Consider the following 21,164-nt stretch of genomic DNA (forward strand, 5'->3'; position numbering starts at 1 on the left):
GGTCTCCCTGGAGTCTTCTGTATATACATATATATGTGTGTATATGTGCACATATATATCTATGTATACATACATACTGACGCTGTTGACCAGAAATCTCTTTATATATGTATGTGTATATATATATGTGTGTGTATATACATATATACATACGCATATACACGTGTGTAAATATATGTGTATATATACATACACATATACATAAAGAGATTTCTGGTCAACAGCATCCGTTATTTACCTTCGGAGATACTCCTCTCTCCTAACTGTTTTGTTTTTTAAAAGCAAGTCCAAAAATACAGACCACAATGTGGGGTCTAACAGGTATAAGGCTGTATAACATGAAGAGATTACACTCGAATGCAGGAATAATGTTGTCGGGGGGTGGTTCTAGCCCAGTAATTTGTTAACAAGTTTCAGTCATGTTTTACAAGTTCTCTGCTTGTTCGTGGTTCCCACAAGTGCTAAGTCAGTGCAGGGTGTCAGGATGCATCTGTTACCTGTGGTACAGCGTCTCCATTTGCATTGCACAGGCTGCCCAGCCCCGGAGGACCTCCCTGTTTATTTATACCGTACGTGTCTGTTAAGCTCGTAACTAACCCCGAAAATCCCTGTGTCATTGTGCATTTCTTCATTTGCTGAAAAACAAGTGTAGAAAAAAGCTGACTGAAGAAAGGCCTCTTTTTTTCTCCTCAACCTGCCAAGCTTGGGCCCCGACAGGCTGGGTGGAAGAGATGATGAGCCCAGAGAGGCCTTCCTGAGTGAGATGTTTCTGGGTACCGAGCATCAGTAACTCTCAGACACTGTGTCAAGACATACCTGCCCATGTGAGGGTAGCTGGTCTGCCTGGACCTCCACCTCTCCCGCCCAAAAATTGTTCAAATAATGATGCATCGGTCCCGGGGATGTATAAGCCAAGGTGAAGACCAGCCTACAAATGCTGTGTCATCCAAACTAAATGGTCTCTGCGATTGAAAGATCAATATTCCTTTTTGCTCCTGGCTTTTTTTCCTGACAATGATCAATTTCTTACCAACATCACATAGTCATTGTTTTAATCTTTCCAAAGTATGTGCTCTTCCTCAGTCCTTTCTTTAAGAATGTCACAAAACACTCTTAAAACTGTTTTATGAGTTTCATTTTCAAGCTTAGCTTTCCCTCATCGTGAGCTTTTTTCTTTATTACTGTTTTCACACAGGAGCCGTATGAGGAATGTTAAAGGCAACATATAGTTGTTCATTGGCAGCCTGCTAACATACAGCATAGAGTCTGACACTGTCTGTGCTCATTCTCTCCTTCCTTTTAGAAGTCCTAGGTTGACCTTCACGTTGGACAAGCACAAAACTGTGCCACAAACTCCCATGCAAGCCTTTTCTATCTTCTGAGTTGAACTGAGCTCATTTCTTGAAGCTTATGTTTATTTTATTTGAAAATGTGGTGTTAAGATTGAATAATTATTTTACATTTTCCACTCTGGGCCAGGTTTTAGCTTTTGCCGAGGTCTGCTCTTTTCAAATTTTTGATAAATATTTGCTCTGGACGCAGTTTGGTCTGGGCTGATAATGCTAGAAACAGTCAGAGCTCCGACAGGTGCACTTGAAGCATCTCTCTGTTGGTTTTTCCTGTATTATTTTTTTTGTTGTAGACAATCTCTGACTTCAGGGGTCCCTGCTGTTTCCAGGCTGACCATATTTTCTGCCATAGAAAACTGGAGGGTTGTTTTGTTGTGTGCGTAGCTAGTGTCTGCTAAGGGCGTGACCCAGCTTCCATTGAAGTCAACGGAAAGAGACTCCCATTGATTTCAATGCGTGTTGGATCAGCTCTGGAGTTGTGATCACAACTGCATTTCGCTGGGGACACAGTGAGTCATAAACTGAAGCCTTCAGAAGTTAGAGGCGAGGGGATTTATCCTGCCTTTTGAAAAATAACCTCTCCCCCACTCCGCTTTGACGTTGGCAAGAAAAGGGTAATTACGCCGAGGCAGTGGCTACAAAAGCAACATGAAAAATAGTGCGGTCCTGGTGTCTAAGGAAATTTCAGTCTAAATTCTCACGAACGGACACATTTTGCTCCTATCAGACGTAACTTACATGCAGCAATCAGGGTTGGCCAACAACCAAATTTTTACACAAAGCGTTTTCTGAAGCTTGCAAATGTGGACCTTAATCAGACACAGCCCTGTTTAAGTTAGTTGACTGAGGTTAATCAGGGACACAAAGATCTGCCTGTGTGGAGTGGCTTGCAGGCTTGTAACCGCAGGAAAACCTGAAACTTTCAGTTTTTATTGTAGATGTATGTTTCAAATTCATGTAATTCATGTAATTTGCTACATCAACCCAGTGTTTTAAGTAAACTCCCAAAAAGTAAACCATAAGGTAAATATCCCATCGCTGCTTTGTTAGCATCACTTCTCTGCTCGCCAGTCATCGCGAGAGCACCCGAGATGCCGTGACTGGGTTGGTAAAGGCCACCTGCTCCCCATCATCCAGCTGCAGCATCATCACCTGCCACCTGGGCACACACCTCGCTTGATGTACAACCGAGTGGAACCCGGTTCGTTAAAGCCATCATTGATGATTGTTTCAGCCAGCTTGTTGGGTGTGAGTTTCTCTGAGTCGTACTGTTGACTGCCCACGCTCTGGCTTAGAGTGCAAAAACTACCAATGGTGATTCCAGGCTGAGCTTCTTAGAGGAGAACCTGTTCCAGTTGGATTCCTTACTAAACTTTCTTTTTCGCTTCTTTTACAGACCCAGCCTTAGCTACACTCTGCATCTTATGTTTTCTCCATTTTGCATTGTCCCGCAGGGATCAAAATTTTGGGGATAGACAAGGAGGGCAGGGACAGACTTCTCTTTTGGTTTCGTGTAGCGCTCAGCCATTATCAGGAGAAGAGAAGAGAAAACAAACAGAGGTTTTTATTGAGCAGATTGTGCCGTTTCCTGTTTGGAAGAGGTTATGCCAGTAGAGTTATTATATGACGTGAAAGGAGAGTACTTGAAACGGTTCCCTAGAGCTCTTGAGGCAGAGCTGTGTCACGTTAACTGTTAAACATAGGACGTGGTTTTTTAATCCTTTATTGCCTACTACATGGCGTAACTTCCTTTTGTGGTCTCTGTATATTAATCCTTCCTCGCTCTTGTTCAGCACTCTGTTGACACTTCACAAAATAGATAGCAGTCATCAGCACGGTTTTGCTGTTGGGGCCAAAGTGTTTCATTTTAAGGTAACATCTGCCAGTTCAGATTTGAACATGACATGCCTGCAAACTGCTGAGAAATCCTGGCACTACAAAGGTCTAAACCAAAAATCCTACTGACTGCATTGTGGCCAGAACTTCGCATGTCCTACCTGATCATTCATTTTCTTGGAGAAAAAGAGCAAGAAGTGTCCTGCCTGGCACTGCTGAAGCCACTCAACAGGTATTAGTGCTCGGTTATGAAGAAAGAAAAGCATGAAGTGGGGAGCAGAGCAGAAATGATGCAGGTGGTGTTTGAGGGCTGGGTGTGTTGTGGTTTGGGACAGACTGGCCACTGAGATGAATGACAGATGGTCCCTCCCACCTCTCTCTCCAAGGAGAGGAGGGAGAGAAAGAGATATATGAGTTTAGAAAAAACTAAACTACTTTAATGAAAATATTAACAAATTACTAAAATAATAATTATAAAAAAATAAAAGAATGAAATATATACAATATATACAAAACCGTATCAAGCTCCCAGGATGACTGGCAGGCACGGGGAAGGTCCCAGGCTGGACTCAGCAATGGATGGGAACTGTATTCTGGATCTGGGTTCAGGAACGCACAGATGGGGATCAAAGGCAGACAAACAGACAGAGCCCTTCTTGGACATCGGCCATTGAAGGAGGAGACACTGACCCTTTGATCCCTCAGCTTTTATACTGAACATGATGCAGATGGGATGGAATACCCCTGTTGGTCAATTTTGGGTCACCTCTCCTGTCCGCTGCTCCCCACAGGTGTGACCCTTCTACGCTTTTCTGCTTCTGACCCTCCAACAGGGCAAATAACAAAGTTAGCAGACCTTGGTTGTTATAGCAATAAGTACAAGCAAGAGCCTCTCTGCATACCATTCCTTGGCATGAACATAGGTGTTACCACTCGGAGAACAAACAGCTTCTGCACAACATGCTGTTAATTTCCGTAGTTAGAAGAGGCTTAGCTAAAAAGTAAAATTACTGAACAGAAAATTGTTTCTTTTTTACCTCAAAGTAGGACAGGGTGTTACTTACCACATGCCATTTTCATGGAGTTTCACCCTTATCTTCCATACTATTTTTCATAGAGTGATTTTCAGGGGAGGCCCTGTAACGGTTTGTCCTGTGAGAAATGCGACGGTGGGGAGAAAAAAAATTCCATGTGGTGAGGAATGTCAGTAGAAGGAAGAAAATTCATTTCTCTCTTCTATGAGTGTATTTTAACCGTAACCTCCATGGGCCATTGTACAGTGTCCAGCACATTGGCATGCATATGTATTTCAGACTGCTGGGGTTATTGTCTTATCAATCATAACTGCAGAGCAGAAAAACAACCTGGAGATACCACATCGGTATTTATTTAAAAACAGAACTGGATGTTGTTAATTTCTTTAGTTCCAGTTGTATTTGCAAAAGACAGGCACAGTTATGGGCAGGATTAACTCCTTCACTTGGCAACAAAAACTGCTGGTATAGCAGAGGAACAACAAAGCTGCATTTCGAGAAATACATCTGTTATTCTGGCAGGCTGTTTGCACGCATGTGTCAATCCCTGTCCTTGACTGAAGAGAAGCGGTGTATGGTCAGGTGCAAATATAACAGCATTCATCTGGAGAGGAGGTGATGACTTTTCAAAATAAATAGAGTGTGGACACACGTGTCTGACTTATCTCAACTACTTCTTAGTTGTTTTAGGATGTGTGATTGTAAAGGAAAAAACAGCGGTGTCTGACCTATTAAAATCATATAATCCATCCGTTCTGTGGTCATTATGGTGACTCAACCGGCAAAGCATTGAGCTACCCTGAGTGACTGCAAATTTGTTTCCCAGACTTGGTTTTGGGAGTGGTTTCTGCAGCTTAATGTTTAGGGGAATGAACGATGGTCACGGGTAAAATTTTCAGAATTGGCCAAGTTACTTGGGAACCCAAGCCCCATTTTTTAAGATTATGTAGAGTGTGCAGACTTCTGAGACCCTTAATTTGCAATGAAAAATAGATTTGAATTTTCAGCAGTTTCTCTAAATCTAATTTGAGTTCTTGGGATCTAAAATGCTTTATAAGCTGCTCTGCATGCAAGTCATTTTGGAGAATAAGAATGAAGGGAAGGTACTCAAACCTCCTGCATTTACTTTCCTCCCATAGGTGCTAAGTTCTTTCAGGCGTCTGCTGCTGGTAACGGCTGTGAGTTTGGAAAGGTGGCGCTGGAAAGCTGCTGTGATGGATGCGGGCTGGCAGTCAGATGGTAGGCAATAGCCTGAAGCGTGCAGAAGTTATTCTAGTGAGAGCTGTGTGCCACTGGGGTACAGAGCGTGGGCTGTACAAGCCTCAACTCTTGCATTTCCATCATAAGCTGATTTACGAGTCGGTTTACCGAGTCCCCGAGTGACGCTCCCTGCCAAGGCGGCCGTCTCCTTGGAGAAGAGCGCTGTACAAGGAGGGAGCCCTGGTCCACAAGGGCTGTGTGGAGGAGCATCTCGTCTCGCCCCGCGCTGTTCATCCCTTTGTTTCTGCCTACGAGACCCAACAGCCATTTCCCTCTCCAAGTTCTTGATGTTGTTGGAGGTCGGCCAGGCCATACAGTTCAGGGAGGCAGTGGATCTAATTGCCATCGTTGTTACGTGCGGGAAGAGATGAAAACACCGCTCAGGGGGAGGCGGTTGAAAACCTTCAGCCATTGAGCTGCAGCACTAACGAGCAAGGGGACTCTGTCAGAGGAAGCTGGGAACTGTTGGCTTAGCAATGCTTTTGCTGTCTTGTGTTTTATGCTTTCGATAACTTCCTTGGAGAGCAGCATCTTTGTCAGAGTTGCGGGGGAGGGAGGGAGAAAAAAAAAGATAACTGAGCACGAATAAAGCAGCCCCATTGCTTTGAGATGCTGTATTCTGTTCAGCGTAGTGTTCTCAGAACCTTTGTTTACGCTAATTAGTCTGGAGCTGTTTCATACGCTACCGAAACACAGCAACCAGCCAAACTGCAAAAAAATAAACTAGCTCTTAAGTTTGAAAGAGGAGGATCCACAAAACCCTTTAAAGCTGGAGGGAAAATGTAGATAAGCAGTGTCCAGTGACCCAAATTGATAATATGCTGGAGTGCTGGTTGGTGTGCTTAGAAACCACTGTCAGACACTCAGTGGGGTCATTGTTATCCCATCAGTTGTAGATCTTGTTGACTGGATGTTCTTAAAAAAAATAGAGGTTCTCATCACAAAATTTTGTTTTTCTAAAAAACATTGTTAAATGATAGCCACTGGCACCGTATTGCTGTTGATACTAGTGGATATTGATTTAAGTCTTTTATCCGTCTGAAGCCTTTAAAGTTAGGGGAATACTTTCTCTTATCATCTCTTCCTTGTCTGTTTGAACTCTTTGGAATAATGTGTGTTTGCATTGAAACTTATGGCTCATTTTGTACTATTGGACATTACAGTAAAAACTTAAAGCAAAACCAGGACTGCACTGAAGATATAATATGCCTAAATTTCTGTAACTCAGACCAGAGGACCAGTTTTTTCACAAGATTAAATCACTGTCATTTTTATTCAGGATTTTTTTACTCTTTTCTTTTTTCAGAAGAGACTTAGAGTGGAGAAGAATAGAGAGAGAGAGATTCAAGTTCATAGTTTGTTCTGTGCTCGCAGACAGCACGCAGACAGTTGATGGTGACGTGACTGCACAGCTAAACAAACACGATGAAAGAAATCTTTATATTCATGATCTTAATTTGAGCTCCATTCAGCTTGAGGCCTGATGTAATTCAGATGTCACAACTGGCAACATCACACCTATTCTCACAAGACCGGATGCCGTTTGTCTGAAAAAGTATCTCCTCTGAAGGGTAAACCATAATCTAATTTAGGGCTGATCTTGCACTGCTGTGAGCTGAGAAAAGAACTGACCATACATTGCTTTCAGAGAAATCTGAGGGATGAAAGCATCCAAGGGACACTTTACCTGTTGATGCATCAGCCCTTCAACTGTAATCTGTTTAAGTAAGTTAAGTATCCATGTCTCCTTAATGTAAACAGGCCAATAATTTAAAATGGTTCTAGGTATTCAAGAGAGCATTTGCTGAAATGCCTCCAGAAATTTGTCTGTTCGCTTGGTTAGTATACGCGCTATAACTCTCTAGCTTCTTTCCTCTCTGTAGGGTCTCCGTATCTTCCCGTCCCAGTTTGGTTCACGGCAATTGCAGTGCATGACACAACCAGGTGGTTTAGGGCACAGTCTCGCCCCAATGATGTGAATCCATCCGTGTCCTCTTGTGGCGGTAGCTGTCCCTGGGGGGTGCGTGACGGGGGTCCCTTCATCACAGGGTGAGGGGACATGCTCCGGTATTGTCGCAGCAGCCGTGGCGTGTTCCCAGGAGCAGGATTTAGGAAGTACTACTGCATCCTGGAATTTGGAGAGAGTTAAGAGCAGGGGACATACTGAATTGTTCAGTCCCACTGTTTATCTTCCATGTGCAGTTGAACGGTATTTTCCTTGATATGCCAGAAGGAGAAGGGGTTTGGATATGGCAGCTGCGTATGTTACAGTTGAGAGCATACTGAAAAGCTGAAGAGTTTGGGTTAACAAGCACAAGGGTTTTTTTCATTACTTTTTGCTTACTTTTGTAATTTCAGGGCTGCAAGCTTAGTGAAGTCAATGAGAATTTTGCCCTTGGCACAAGGATCGCATCCCAGGACTTTATGTTAGATGCACATTTGTAACATATGTGGGAGGTATATACAAGAAACACATTTCTCCATTTCCAATTCAAACTCAGCCTCAGTTCCTGAGGTTGGTCCACACTGCCAAAACTGAAACCATCATTCATCCTTTAGCCTTATTGATGACAGCAATGGTATAACTGTGGTGGACAGCTTTCAACGTTGTGTCATCTGAGTGGAATTGGAAGATGTGGTGATAAAACCTGTGCCTCTGAATCCGGCCCACACCCTGCCTCTGCCAGCACTTCCAAGGATGAATTTTGGTAGGCGATTGCCAGTTAGAGGAGAGGAAGCGTTTGGGGAAGGAGGCAGGATGTTTTAATTATAAGAACAGAAAACTATTTTTTTGTTTTTAGCCTTCTCTACGTTTCATTTCACAGTCCATTTGTTCACTAGTGTACTTAATTTTCATGCTATTGCTGTTCAGTGGTTAGTACTGCTATTGAGTTTTTCACGTGACAAGAGAATTTATGTATGTTATAAGTTCAGTATTTTGTAGTTCAGAGGATGCTCTTTTTTGCTTTTTCCTGTCAGAAGTCATCCTGCTCTGAAAATTTTCTTCTCCAGCTAGAGAACTGATTTGTTTTACAGATCAACGAGGCTTGTCCATTTATTAACTGCATGGGACTGGTTTTCAACTGGATGACATTTTCACAGACAAGTGAAGTCAGTGAAACAATAGTAATTTATGCCCTTATTTGTATTCCGGGTCATTAGCTGATGCAAAATTGAAATGTAGGGTTCAAATATCCTTGCACCCTCTTCATTTTGCTGTGACCTGATGGCTAACTTTCACGTGATCAGGTGCTTCAATTCGGGGAAGGACATTGGCATAGCTGAATTAATAAATAATAATAAATAAATAATGCTGAATTATTCAGAAGCATAAATGCACTAATCTGTCACATAATATGGGAGAAGATTAGATTTAAAGAAGCTTTGGGAATTAAGAATGCTTGCAACAGTGGCTAGGTGTTGTAAAGAGGTCAGACTAGGAAAAAGAGGAATGTAAATAAATGTGTAAGATTAGAACGGATGCAGTCTTAGAAATGGACTGTTGACAATTCAGGGATGAACATAGTAGGAAATAGGACAAAGTTTTCTTCACAAGCCAGGACTTAGGCATCAAATCTGTGCAAAGACTGGAGGAAAGAGTCTTTTCCCATGCCTGTCACGCTAGGGCTGCTTTCTGGAGAAATGGACTTGTGGCCATCCCACCAGTGACTTTTGGGCTGTGGGTCTGTGTAGATGAAGCAGCAGCAGTCCAACTCCAGACCCTCATGCTGACCAACTTCATCCCTGTCTTCAGACGACCTTCAGCTTGGCCTTCCCCATAGATCTGCAAGGAATTGCATGTTTAGCAACTTGCCGAGTTCTCTCTCTCAAAGTATTTTTACCCGTTAGTCTTCTTAACTCAAAGGGTAAATTATTTTCTCCTCCAAAGTGTTTTTAAGGCATGGTATAGTGTCTGGCGTGCTGGGGAGGGGGTGATGTCTGGGTGGAACAGGGCCACCTTGTCCAATATTTTGGCGTCTCTAGAATGAAGAGCATTATGCCCGGCATGGCATTGCGTAACCTGAAGGTACCACTGGCCAGTGAAACTTCTCCTCTGCCAAGCAGACCTGTTTCTTTCGGCTGTTGTTGTTTACTGCCTCACTTTTATGGTCCTGGGGGAGATGCACGTATGTTAACAAGAGATCTGATATTCCACACGGAAACTCTGTGTCCCTCCTGAGGCTCCGGCAGATGGCTTTTTGCCTGTATCATGGTCACTCTCTGATACCTGGGAGTCACAGGTCAAGGACAGGATTTTCTGCCAAGAGTTTGTTGCCATGCGTGAAAGTACAGAAGGCTCAAGATGTGAGACGCTCCTTGTTTTCAGTAGTGTATTAATTTCCGGAACTGGTACCTTTTATACTTTCATACCCAGGAGTAAACTAGGGGTTTCCAACAGCAGCATAACTGTCCTTGTCCAAAACCTAATTTATGACAGGTGGTAGTAAGAAAGAAAGAATCACTTGTTTTCATCTGAGCTTGTACTTTTTTTTCATCTTTTTTAAATATAGATCCTTGACAAACATTTATTTCAGAATCCGTTTAATCATTCTTTTGAAGCTTATGTGCACGTTTGGCTTTATGTCCCACTTGATTATTAAAAGATACTTCCCTTGTACCACAAAGACTGAATAAGGTAAGAGTAATTTTTGCAATTCTTGCTTTTGCTCTGAGAATTTTATTAGCAACATTCCTACAGTTGGTACGGCTGTTCTTCTAACTTAGCAATGTCCATATTTTTGCTCTTTCAGATTTTGTCTTCAGATTTTCATGATTTCCAGAGTTTCTGGCATCAGAATGTGAATTTGGCAGGCGCTTTCTTCTTGTACAGTGCTCACACTGTAGTAGTTACAATTTTTCAGTCTTTGGCTACTAAGATTTCATATGTCTTGGGACCTACTTAGCTATTCATTCCATGAAAGCCTATTTTATCCCTTTCACTACTTATGAAATTTACCCTTTCATGCTGGCATCATCCAGGCTATATTTTGTGGGCCAAGTCCAGCCCCGAGGCAACTTCCATCCAGCCTTCTGCCTTTCCCTGCTGAATAGCTCCTTGTTGCTTTAGTAATTGTCTGGCACTTGGATTCCCCCTGTGTTGCTCCTCTTGTGTCCATGTTGAAGGAGCAGAAGGGACTGGATGCATAGGTTGGAAATTACCCCAGTCAGTCACCCCTGGGGATGAGGGTATGCGATTCCAATATGCATGGATGAGGGTATTCCAACATAGTAGGCACTGCCATATTGGAAGAGTAATGGAAAAGGCACCGGTAATATGTGCAGATGCCGCGCTGCATGTCTTTAACTTATTTCTTTTGCATATAAAACAACTCAGGGTTGAGTGGTCTTAGGACATTATTAACTTTTCGTCTGACAAAAAAAAGCCCTATAAGATTTTGGCAGTTAAGAAGATATGGATTATCAAGATACCTTTGATAGATACCAAATGATTCTAAACCTGGAGCTCTGTCTGCATTTTTTTGTAAATGAAAAAAGAACATGTTTCAAAACTTAATACAAATAAGCGTAGAACTGTGTAACTGTCTGATTCAACCGAATGTCCCCAAAGAGCCATCTAAAAGCTACACGTGTAAAAGCATGTAAGGTTTCTACAATTCTCGAAGAGTAGTGAAAATCTCAGTTGCTGCCTTCTTTTGGATCTTAGAAAGCTGCAACTGTTTTGCTTTAGCTCCTCCCTAAATTACAAACAAAAGCAATCCCTTCATTGCAGTTGAAATTGTCTTTTAATATGAAATATCCAAGAAATGGCTTATCCTTAAGTTAACTAAACTCACTTGCCCTTCTCAAATGGAAGGTAATATTGCATACTTAACTCGTTATCTTATTTTCTACATGTATTATTTGTCCTGAGGACAGTTCATAATGTAATGGGATATTGTGACTGATAGCAAAACAACGCAGAAGACCAAAATTACCATATGTATTGCAACACCCCATCTTAAGCTTACTTATGATGAACCTTGGTTTTTTACTCTATTTAAAAAATATCATTGTGATAACGCCCTGCATATTTACCTCTTGGTCAGTTGAATAGTTCACAAGTAATTCATTCCAAAAATGGCTTCACTGATTGCTTGCTGATTGACTTCTTGTGCAGTAATGTGCTCTTCAGAATCTGCTCCTTTATAGCTATTGCCAAATATTATTTCACATTTTTGAGTGTATGTTCAAAACACACTGTCAGCTGCTTCACTGGAGTTAGCAGTAAAGCAAGAAGTTTTATGACATCTGTGACTAATATCCCAGGTAGTCTATTGGGAACAAACTTTTTTCTAATGGATTTTTTTTTTTTTTAAGAACTAACTAACTTTTTCTTAAGGCTTTAATGGGATGAGAAAAAAAGCCCCCCCAAACCACCTCCACCACTTACCAGCAGGATAAGGAACGAAAACCTGCCTTTTTTCTGCTCTGTTCTTATTCTGAGCTTGGGACCAGTTGCAGAAAAAAAAAAAAAAGAGGTGTAAGATAGCGATGAAGACAACAACTTACAAGACTTTCCACCAAGGTTTCAGTCTCTGATGTTGCACATCTGTTTCTCTGTCAGTTCTGGTACTTTCACACTTAGTAAGCCTTATCTGCTGTCCCGCTGTCAGCTCTTTGTGGGAATTCATGGTGAGGTTGCTGCTTCATCTGAAAATCAGATGGCTCGGTAGATAACAGGGTTCCTAAAAATGTGGTGTGTGTGGCATTTGCCATTTATTTTGGAAAGACCTGTATAGTGTTTGGCTGCTGAACAGCTGGGAACTTCTCCTTAAGTAGTCGGTCTGCATGGAAACCTGCTGTTTGTATGGATACCTGTTCTTTCAGAAATTAATGTTTCTGAGGGGGAATGGAGAGATTTTCCCCAAAGTTTTCCAAGGGCGGTTTTGTGCATGGCTGTGCTAAAGGCTTTTAAACACTCATATGGGGCACAGAGTCGATGCAGTGAACGCAGCAAAGAAAGATCTCATTTTTCATTCTTTCAGTATCTCCTAATACCATTTGCAACTGTGGTTTTATCATATTCAGATACTTTTCTTGCCAGGAAACTTATGATTCTGCCATACTTTTAGGCAGCCAGCACTGGAAAGTTTACTCATGCAATGCAGTTATGGTAATTCTCAGAGGATGTTTATTATTTGGAAAGCAGAGTTTCATACAGGATGAGGAATTCTTACTACAATTAGTTCTCAAATTAATGTATCACTACTTAATTAGATCCAGATTTGTTGGCCTCCATCTTCTGTATGAGAAATAAATTTCTTTTTTCTTATCTGTGGTGGCATCTGGGGACTTGGACACCCCCTTATATCATTTTAATATCTGTGCACAAAACCACACGTGGATTTGCAAAGTCAGATTAATTTTTTGCCTTCCCTGGCCCAGAAGAGAAAGAACGACAAATTTGGATAATGTTCTTGAGAAAGTGTGAAGGTCTGGCATCTCCTGTACTTTTTTATAGAGGGGAAAAAGAATTAGGGAGAGTAAAAGGAGGTAAGGATGTGAGAGTAGAGACCAGCCTTGCATTTTGTTTATTCCCCTTGTTGTTGAAGAGTGAAAATATAAGGGACTGTCTACCTGACTCAACATAGCATAACATGAAAGACTTGCTATTTTTTTAACTGATGTTCTGTGCTGCTGGTCTCCAAAACTAAATGTAAGCATGTAGATATTGATTCTCAATACATTTATGTGTATTCTTTGTTTATTGACATATTTATCTTCATTTTTGGTTAGTTACATTGCCTTTAAGACGAGGTGATCTCACAACATACATACCTCGTAGACAGGTTATTTTAAGTTCCTAAATCCTTAATGTAAGTAATCTAGTCTTCTGGAGTAGAACACAGTTGGCCATCAGAGATGGAGGCAGAATTGGGTGTAATTCAGATCTGTCACATTGGTTGTGCTAATACAGTCAAGCCAGGTCAAAGTGACATACAGGCTGGCCTGGAGGCGTGAGCTGCTGATGGAGGCACAGCCAAATGTGGGTACCACAGCGTCTTAGTTGGAACCTGATAAAAGGATCCATGGTTGGTCAAGTGGAATCTCCTCTCTTACTGTGTTTTGGAAGTCTAGCACGTGTCTGAAACACAGTTTGGTTCTCTGGATTTTCTTCCTCTGAAAGAATGGAAAAATTCACTTACAAAGCTTGTGTTCTGTCTCTGCAGGATACATATTGTAACCAAGATGCTTATATACTGTAGCAATAGTAACTATAAACATTGTTCAATGTGTTCAGTCTCCTTTGGATTATTTTTTTTTTAACCATGGAAGTGTTATTTAAATATCCAGTATTATCTTCCATGTTGGCCTAATGAATTACCTGCTGTTTGCAATCACTAATTTATAATCAGTCTGGTCTTCTTAATTCACAGACACACACACACACACCCCAAAATATTTGAATGCAGTTTCAGGCTGTGAAAATCCACAGATCATTTTTGTATTTTTGAAAATGTCCCTTAAAATATTACGAAAGGAGGGAGAACATCTCATCATTACAATATGCATAGGATATTTGCTAGGAAATTAGCGTAGTGTATGAACAAGCATCAAGTATAAAGACAAAAATCTGCTTAAGTCCTTAGCCCAGTTGGCTTATAGTGAAGCAGCATACGTAGAAGTTAAGCTTTGTGAGAGCTGCTCGTAGCAGCCTCTGGCTACTATGCCTTTGAGATACGCTTGCTGTGTGGAGGGCTGGGGCAGGCAGTGACAGCGTGGGGCTTCTTTGTTGGCGCAGAAAGCCTTTTCCATCTTCTCTTCCTCTGGTTGCTTCAGCAGCCAGCCCACTCATCCTGGAGGAGGGTGGCTGGCTCTGCTGGGAAGGGCTGACCCGTGGCATTGGGGACATTGTCAGGAAGGGGACCTGCAGAGCGTGGTGGCACATGGCTGGCCAGAGAGCCTGCTGCCCAAAGGCTGGCAGCACTGATAAGCAATTTGCTGGAGGTGGTGGACCATATTGTCACAACCAGTGTGTTATAAAAGAGCCTTTGCTTGCTGCCCTGTAAAGCTTTGAGGACAGGGAGGATTTCCACGGTGAGAAAAGCAATGTATCATGCAGGTCTCCTCTTAGGACTTGCTCAAGGCTTTGGGCATACCTCCACCTGAATACTTTTTTGTAAGAAGAGGTGAGCAGCAACCGAATCACTGTCTTGGCCAGAGAGAGTTTCCTCTGTGATTTTTGCTCCTGACCGGCTCCCTCCCTCAGAAATCACTTTCCCGTTCCCTGAATGAGTCCAACCACAGGGTTAACGCAGTGCAGAGAACCTGGGAGAGCAAGTAACCCAAGAGATACAGCAGACCAGAAAACAAAGGGATAAATGAAAATGCTGCAAAGATTTCTCATGAGCAAATTCGTTTTTCTGAGTTTCCATACTCTCAGAGCCGTGGGATTTTTGTCAAGTTAGCTGTAGCAAATGACTACGTTAAAAAGGCCCCAAAGAGGGGGGTTTATGACAAAAAGATGTTTCAAATAATTTCAGTGCTTATAGTTAAGGACAGAAGGATATTAATTACTTTGCCTAAAAACAAAGTCCAGAACAGTATAAAGAAGAGAACAAGAAATACCACAAAAGCCAGAATATTCAAAGTCAGCTTAAACCTGTGGAAGTACATTTTGGGGAGTTGAGAGCACATAAAACATTTTATGTTTGCCTTCCAGCATCTCCTCAGATTGCCCATGTGAGATACGTTGATAGCTGTGTTGTTAGGTTTTAAACGTTTTTCAGGTTCTTTTTTCTTCTAAATGGAATGGCTAATAAATACCTGATCTAACATCTGTAAAAATCAGTGAAACTTTTCTGGCAGCTTTCACAGGGCTTTGGGTCAGGTTAATGTATAATTTTGAAAAAGGAGCTATATGAGCCACATTTCTCTCTAATTACATAGCTGGTCAATGGAAATTGTAAACAGTGGCAGTTACATGAGGATCTGCTGTTACTTTGTGGAAAGAACAATTGTCTCTTGACAGCCAGGGGAAACATGGGAGGGAAAATTTGATGGGCAGAAAAGTGATTTCTGCTGATGCACTTCTCTGGGGAGAGAATTCAGGAGTTTCTTAGGCAGTCTTTGAATAGAAAATAGCTGTCTGGTAATCTTGGGCACCTCACTTTTGCAATGGTTACACTTACACACTGCATTTTGGAAAATACTGAATGCTGTTCCTCAGAAAATTTGCCCTTTTCAAGTGTCTTCATGTTGAACATCCAAAGTAGGAAGTTGTTCAAAATCACTGGTCAGTTTTTAAAATCTTGCCCATTAAATATATACAATAATGCAGTTAGAAACAGCAAAAAACCTGCAATGCAAATGTGAGACACTGTGTAAATTTTAAGTAATTATGAAGTCATCTGTACTTTAAAAGCAAGAGTTATTTTCATATTTGTTATGATTACAGAAATGGTAAAGGAAAATAATTTTTGGCATGTGCAAAACCTCTGAATTCATATTAATTAAGAAAAGCTCACAGAAGACTGTGACTCACTGGCAGTCAATGCATGACGTTGGGCTCTGTGTCAGGAAAACACCCCAAAATTAGGTAGGCATACCTGTTTGCTAAATACTTCAGTTTGTATTTGTGTCAGATACTAAATGGTAAAGCTATTTTTGTCATGTTTTAAGCAGCATGGGTAGTCTAAACATGTTCAATAGGTCTAGTGACCTTTTCCTGAGTAATGGAAAACTTTCAGCTGTGCCAGTGCAGTATATTTATACCAATATTATTTACAGGTCTTGCCCTCCTTGCTACTCCTTCTTAGAACTGTCCCTGAATGAAAAATAAATGTGTCGGGTTTTTAATACAATTAAAATGGCTATAAATGTTCTTAAAAATAGAAAAGTATTCTTAGCCATGCTTACTTTAGCTGATTGCTATGTCTTCAGCAACTGTTGTTTCTGTGATGGACTAACAGATAATCTGTGAAATGGTTCTGCATTAGATACACCAATCTGTACCCTAAAGCATGTACTCAATAATTTGAAGAGAAAGGTTTTGAAATTCATGTTCATCTATTAGTTATTTATGTATTTGCAGTCCAGCTGGTTTTTAAGAACATACTGAGGTCTGACAGTTTCTTGTGATGCATCATGGATGTTGCTTACAGAGGATTCCTACAAGCGGTACATGTGGTGACTGCTGAAAGTCCCCCACAAAAGGCAGATAAGTTGTGGGTTAGTGGACAGTTGTAATAACAAAATGCACAATAACTCAACAGAGTACCAAAATAAACCGTTTTTGCGAAGAGCAAGTTTAACAGATAGTTTGACCTTTTAATTATTCCCTTTGAATGCTGAGCATGTATCACTTGAATCCTGTCTCCCCAGTCCTGATTTTAGACAGTATTTGTCTTTAACTCATTCAGACACTGAAAACAATGTGATTATTGTTTATTGTGATTATTGTGATTATTGTAACCCTAAAACAATGTGATTGCTTTTGAGACATCTCAGAAAACAATCCCCGAAGGTTGTTCAGCACCTTTGGGCAGGTAGCAGTGTCAAGGATCCAAGTCATAGAATTGAAAATGTCAGGACTAATTGATTAAGCTTGTCTGTTACCAGAAGACATGAGCAGCCATCAATATTCTCTGTTCACCAATGTGTAAGGCTGGGAAGGTCTCTGTGTTGCCATATAACCTGTTACTGCATCCCGGAGAGACAGACCTATATTTGGGATGTCTCTGACCCTTGGGTTTTCTTACCAGTTCTTGTAAAAGCTGGGGCTTAAGAAGATTCCATGGAAACTTGCAGCACTTACACATAAAGACATTTTCAGAGGATCTCACTTAAACCCTTCTTGCTGAAGTGATGCTGTTTTCTTCCAATGCTACCTTCAGGTAATATGGAGAACAACTGGTGTTCACAGAATCATAGAATGGCTTGGATTGGAAGGGACCTTCAAGATCATGTAGTTCCAAACCCCCCTGCCTTAAGCAGGGACACCTTCCACTAGACCAGGTTGCTCAAAGCCCCATCCAACCCGTCCTTGAACACTTTGAGACATGGAGCATCCACAACTTCTCTGGGCAGCCTGTTCCAGTGTCTCACCACCCTCACAGTAAAGAATTTCTTCCTAATATCTAATCTACATCTACCCTCTTTCCATTTAAAACCAGTGACCCTCATCCTATCATGAGGGACCCACACTCCCTCATAAAGAGTCCCTCCCCATCTTTCCTATAGGCCACCTTTAAGTACTGGAAGGCCACTATAAGGTCTCCCTGGAGCCTTCTCTCCTCCAGGCTGAACAGCCCCAACTCTGTCAGACTGTCTTCACAGGAGAGGTGCTCTAGCCCTCTGATCATCTTCGTGGCCCTCCTCTGGACTCGCTCCAACAGGTCCACGTCCATCTTATGTTGGGGCCCCAGAGCTGGACGCAGTACTCCAGGTGGGGTCTCACAAGAGCAGAGTAGAGGGGGAGAATCACCTCCCTTGACCTGCTGCCCACACTTCTTTTGCTGCAGCCCAGGATGCAGTTGCGAGCACACATTGCCAGCTCATGTTGAGCCTCTCAACAAACAACACCCCCAAGTCCTCCTCAGGGCTGCTCTCTTTTTTTTAGCCTTTTGTATACTGTGTCCTACCTTTGTCTTCCTCTTGTAGACTAAACATCCCCAGTTTCTTCATAGATCCTGTTTCTTAAACATCACACCATTCTCGCTTTTCTCCAGACTTTTGTCCAGTCTGTTTTTCGGTTCCCTTAAGGGCGGATTCCAAAATCAGGAACAGCATTACCACCCTGACCTCATCAGGGCTAAGCAGAACAGAATAAATGACCTCTCTAATTGACCCAGAATTGTAAACTTGCCTTTCTAAATCATTACTGTGTACTGTACCACATCTTAATGGCGATGTGTTCAAAATGCTGTTTGCTTTATAGTCATGGAACAATTAACATTTGCCCCTAATGATGTTGTCTCTCACACAGACATTCCCTTCTTTCCCGTAATTCTTTCACGTTGCACGCTTTCAGTCAGATCCACCTGGACTTTTCACTCACCAACTTTTTGCATTTGAATCCAGTCACTAATTTATGCACTCAGCAAACAATATTACTTTTGATTGATAACTGCAGAAGGACGAATAAAAGACCTGCACAAAGACTTCTGGATGAAATGAAAAAGCTATTTTTACATTGGAGGTGGGGAGGGAGAATGAAGTGCAGTGCCAGGACTTCAGGTTGCATTTATTCCCAGTGAAGTGAATCTCCATCTTTCACAAAGTTTATTTAAAAATAAGCTATACTCAGATCTTTGGATAAAGATGTTAGAAAGTTAAAGTGTACTTAGCTTTCAAACTGTGCTGTCTGATTATCCTAGCTGGCCTGACTTCCAAACTCCCTTGAAAATAGACCTAGTGTTTTTTATTTTTTTACATTGGACAAATATCTGAAAGACCTGAATCATCCCTCTTAAGGAAATCATTGCAGATGGAAGGTGGAAATCATTACATCTTGGGGAAGTAATCTGGTACAAGCGCATATCCTCACAATTTTTTCCAGGGAATATTCCATCATGACAGAAAAGTTTGCTCTATCAGAACAGGGACCTACTCCCCATCTGTTCCAAAGGGTAATCTGTTCCTCAGACTTCTTCACGATTACTTTTTATGCAAGAATGCATACTGAAGAGCAACCAACTGGCCAAGTATATGCATGATGAGATTTACGGTCTCAATGAAGAGCATGATGCATGATGAGATTTACGGTCTCCTGAATTTCGTGTAGTCCCTATTCATGGTATCTGAAGATATTTCTCTGTTTATATACAGAAGTTAAGATGCATGTGAAGGTGCAGTGCCCAATCCTAGCTGAAAAAGTGATGATTATTTTTTATTATTCTTTTATTCCAAATTAAGTGTCTGGAAAAGGAAGATTGTTAAAGCCCAGTTATTTGTGATTAGGGACCTCATTCTGCTATGCCTTTCTCGTGTATAAAAGAGATATTATCATACTGGGGCAGAGCTAAGATCCAATTTAATATCTTGTCTATGAGCCTGATTCAAAGAAAACTCCAGATAAATCTAACAATTAGAAGTAAATTTAAAAATAGGAACACATGTATGTCTTTTGTGTTGGTGGGTTTTTTTTCTTTTTGGAGATACTCTCAATCATTGCAACCATGATTTTTCTGGCTCTCTCTACATATTAAATTTCTGCTTCCTTTTTCTTACATACTTCCGAGCTCATGGAGTGCCTTGATATAATTGCACGCTCAAAAGAGCGTCTCAGTTTTGAGCATCCACTCTTGTAATTGAGTTATTTACTTCCCTTCTGTACATAGCACAAAGAGGATGAGAAATATAATAAATAAATGATAAGTTACCCCTGTCATTTCCCTCCTTATTATTCTGCCCCTCCTAAGGTCTTTACTATACGTTGAGAGGAGAGTCCTGGCCTTCCTCATTCTTTTTGGTCTTCTCTAAGCCCTGCTGTGATTTTCCAGTAACGTTTATTATGATTAACCTACTCAGGGCAGCAAGACCTCACTGTACTGGACTTTTTTACAAACCCAGAACAGGAAAATAATCTCTGACCTCAAGTACATTTTGATATCATGTGGCTCTACTAGTATATACCATATTCCCTAGGAGATGATTCCATTGATTCGTTGGAAAGCATTATGGTATTCTGGCCACATCTTCCCTTCCTTTCCTTTTGAGCTGTGCCGTTGTCCGCCGAGGGCTCCAATTCACGAATACACCATTACTTAGGGAAACACACAGATGCTCTCTATTAAGGACAGCACATCTTTTAGCCCCTTGCATAACACAACTCCCTTAAACACAATGCTTTATTGTTTTCCTGAACTTAAACTTCCATTAGAATGCGTTCTTCTCAGGCGTGCAACTTGGTGGATCAGAGTGATTATTATGGAGTGTCAAATCGCCAAAAAGGGACAGCATGGGAAACAGAATTCTGCTGAAGAACTTAATTTCCCTTAGTATTTGCCAAAGTAGCTAATCTAATTTATGGGAAAATAATTAAAAGAGTAAAACATTGCATATTTTTTTTATTGAGTTTTGTAATTAAAATCACAAAAATATGTCATCCTTTAGCTGGTGTAGCTTTGATTTTCTAGCTTTTGATTCCTATATTTAAGGTTTTCTTTTTACACAAACTTCATAATTAACAGGACTTAAACTCCCTAATTCTCTCTGCTTCAGAAACTGGTAGTGCTATCAAAGTTCCTCATACACCTTGCTAATTAGATACCTGATACAGGGGGCTTGGTTGCCTTGAAAATAAAAAAAGGCCTTTACAATCTGTGAGTGATTTAAGTCAGACTAAAAAATACTGCTTTTACACAATATCAGGTTACATTTGCTGTCACATGTATTTGCACAAAACTGTATTTGTACAATATACCATAGTCCAGCACCGCTGCCAAACATTTGAGATCAAATATGGTAAATTACTGTTGTTGTTGAGGTCTGATACACCAGAAGAAAAACACAAGTCTTAAATTACCGAAAGCTTCATGGGAAGGAGGAAAGGAGTTCCCAGAAATATACTGAAAAACGAATGCTTCTCAGTTTTGAAATGAGCTCGCCAGAGCTTTCCAAAAGCAGATGAATGTTCTTGACCTGATGAGTGTTTATCAACTGTCTGCGTGTCTGCGCGGCGGATTTGCTCCCTTGAAAATGTTCTTAATCTGAAGAGTTGAGAAGATGAGGTTTTGTAGTC

The 21,164-nt window shown here is 41.2% G+C and overlaps 1 protein-coding gene across 1 annotated transcript in view; it reads left to right on the forward strand.

Annotated features, from left to right (window-relative positions):
• EPDR1 (ependymin related 1) overlaps positions 1–21,164 on the forward strand; it is a 33,683-nt gene that overhangs the window by 930 nt on the left and 11,589 nt on the right. The window lies entirely within an intron of this gene.

This window comes from Rissa tridactyla, chromosome 2 (assembly GCF_028500815.1).
Source record: "Rissa tridactyla isolate bRisTri1 chromosome 2, bRisTri1.patW.cur.20221130, whole genome shotgun sequence".
NCBI classification, from domain to species: Eukaryota; Metazoa; Chordata; class Aves; order Charadriiformes; family Laridae; genus Rissa; species Rissa tridactyla.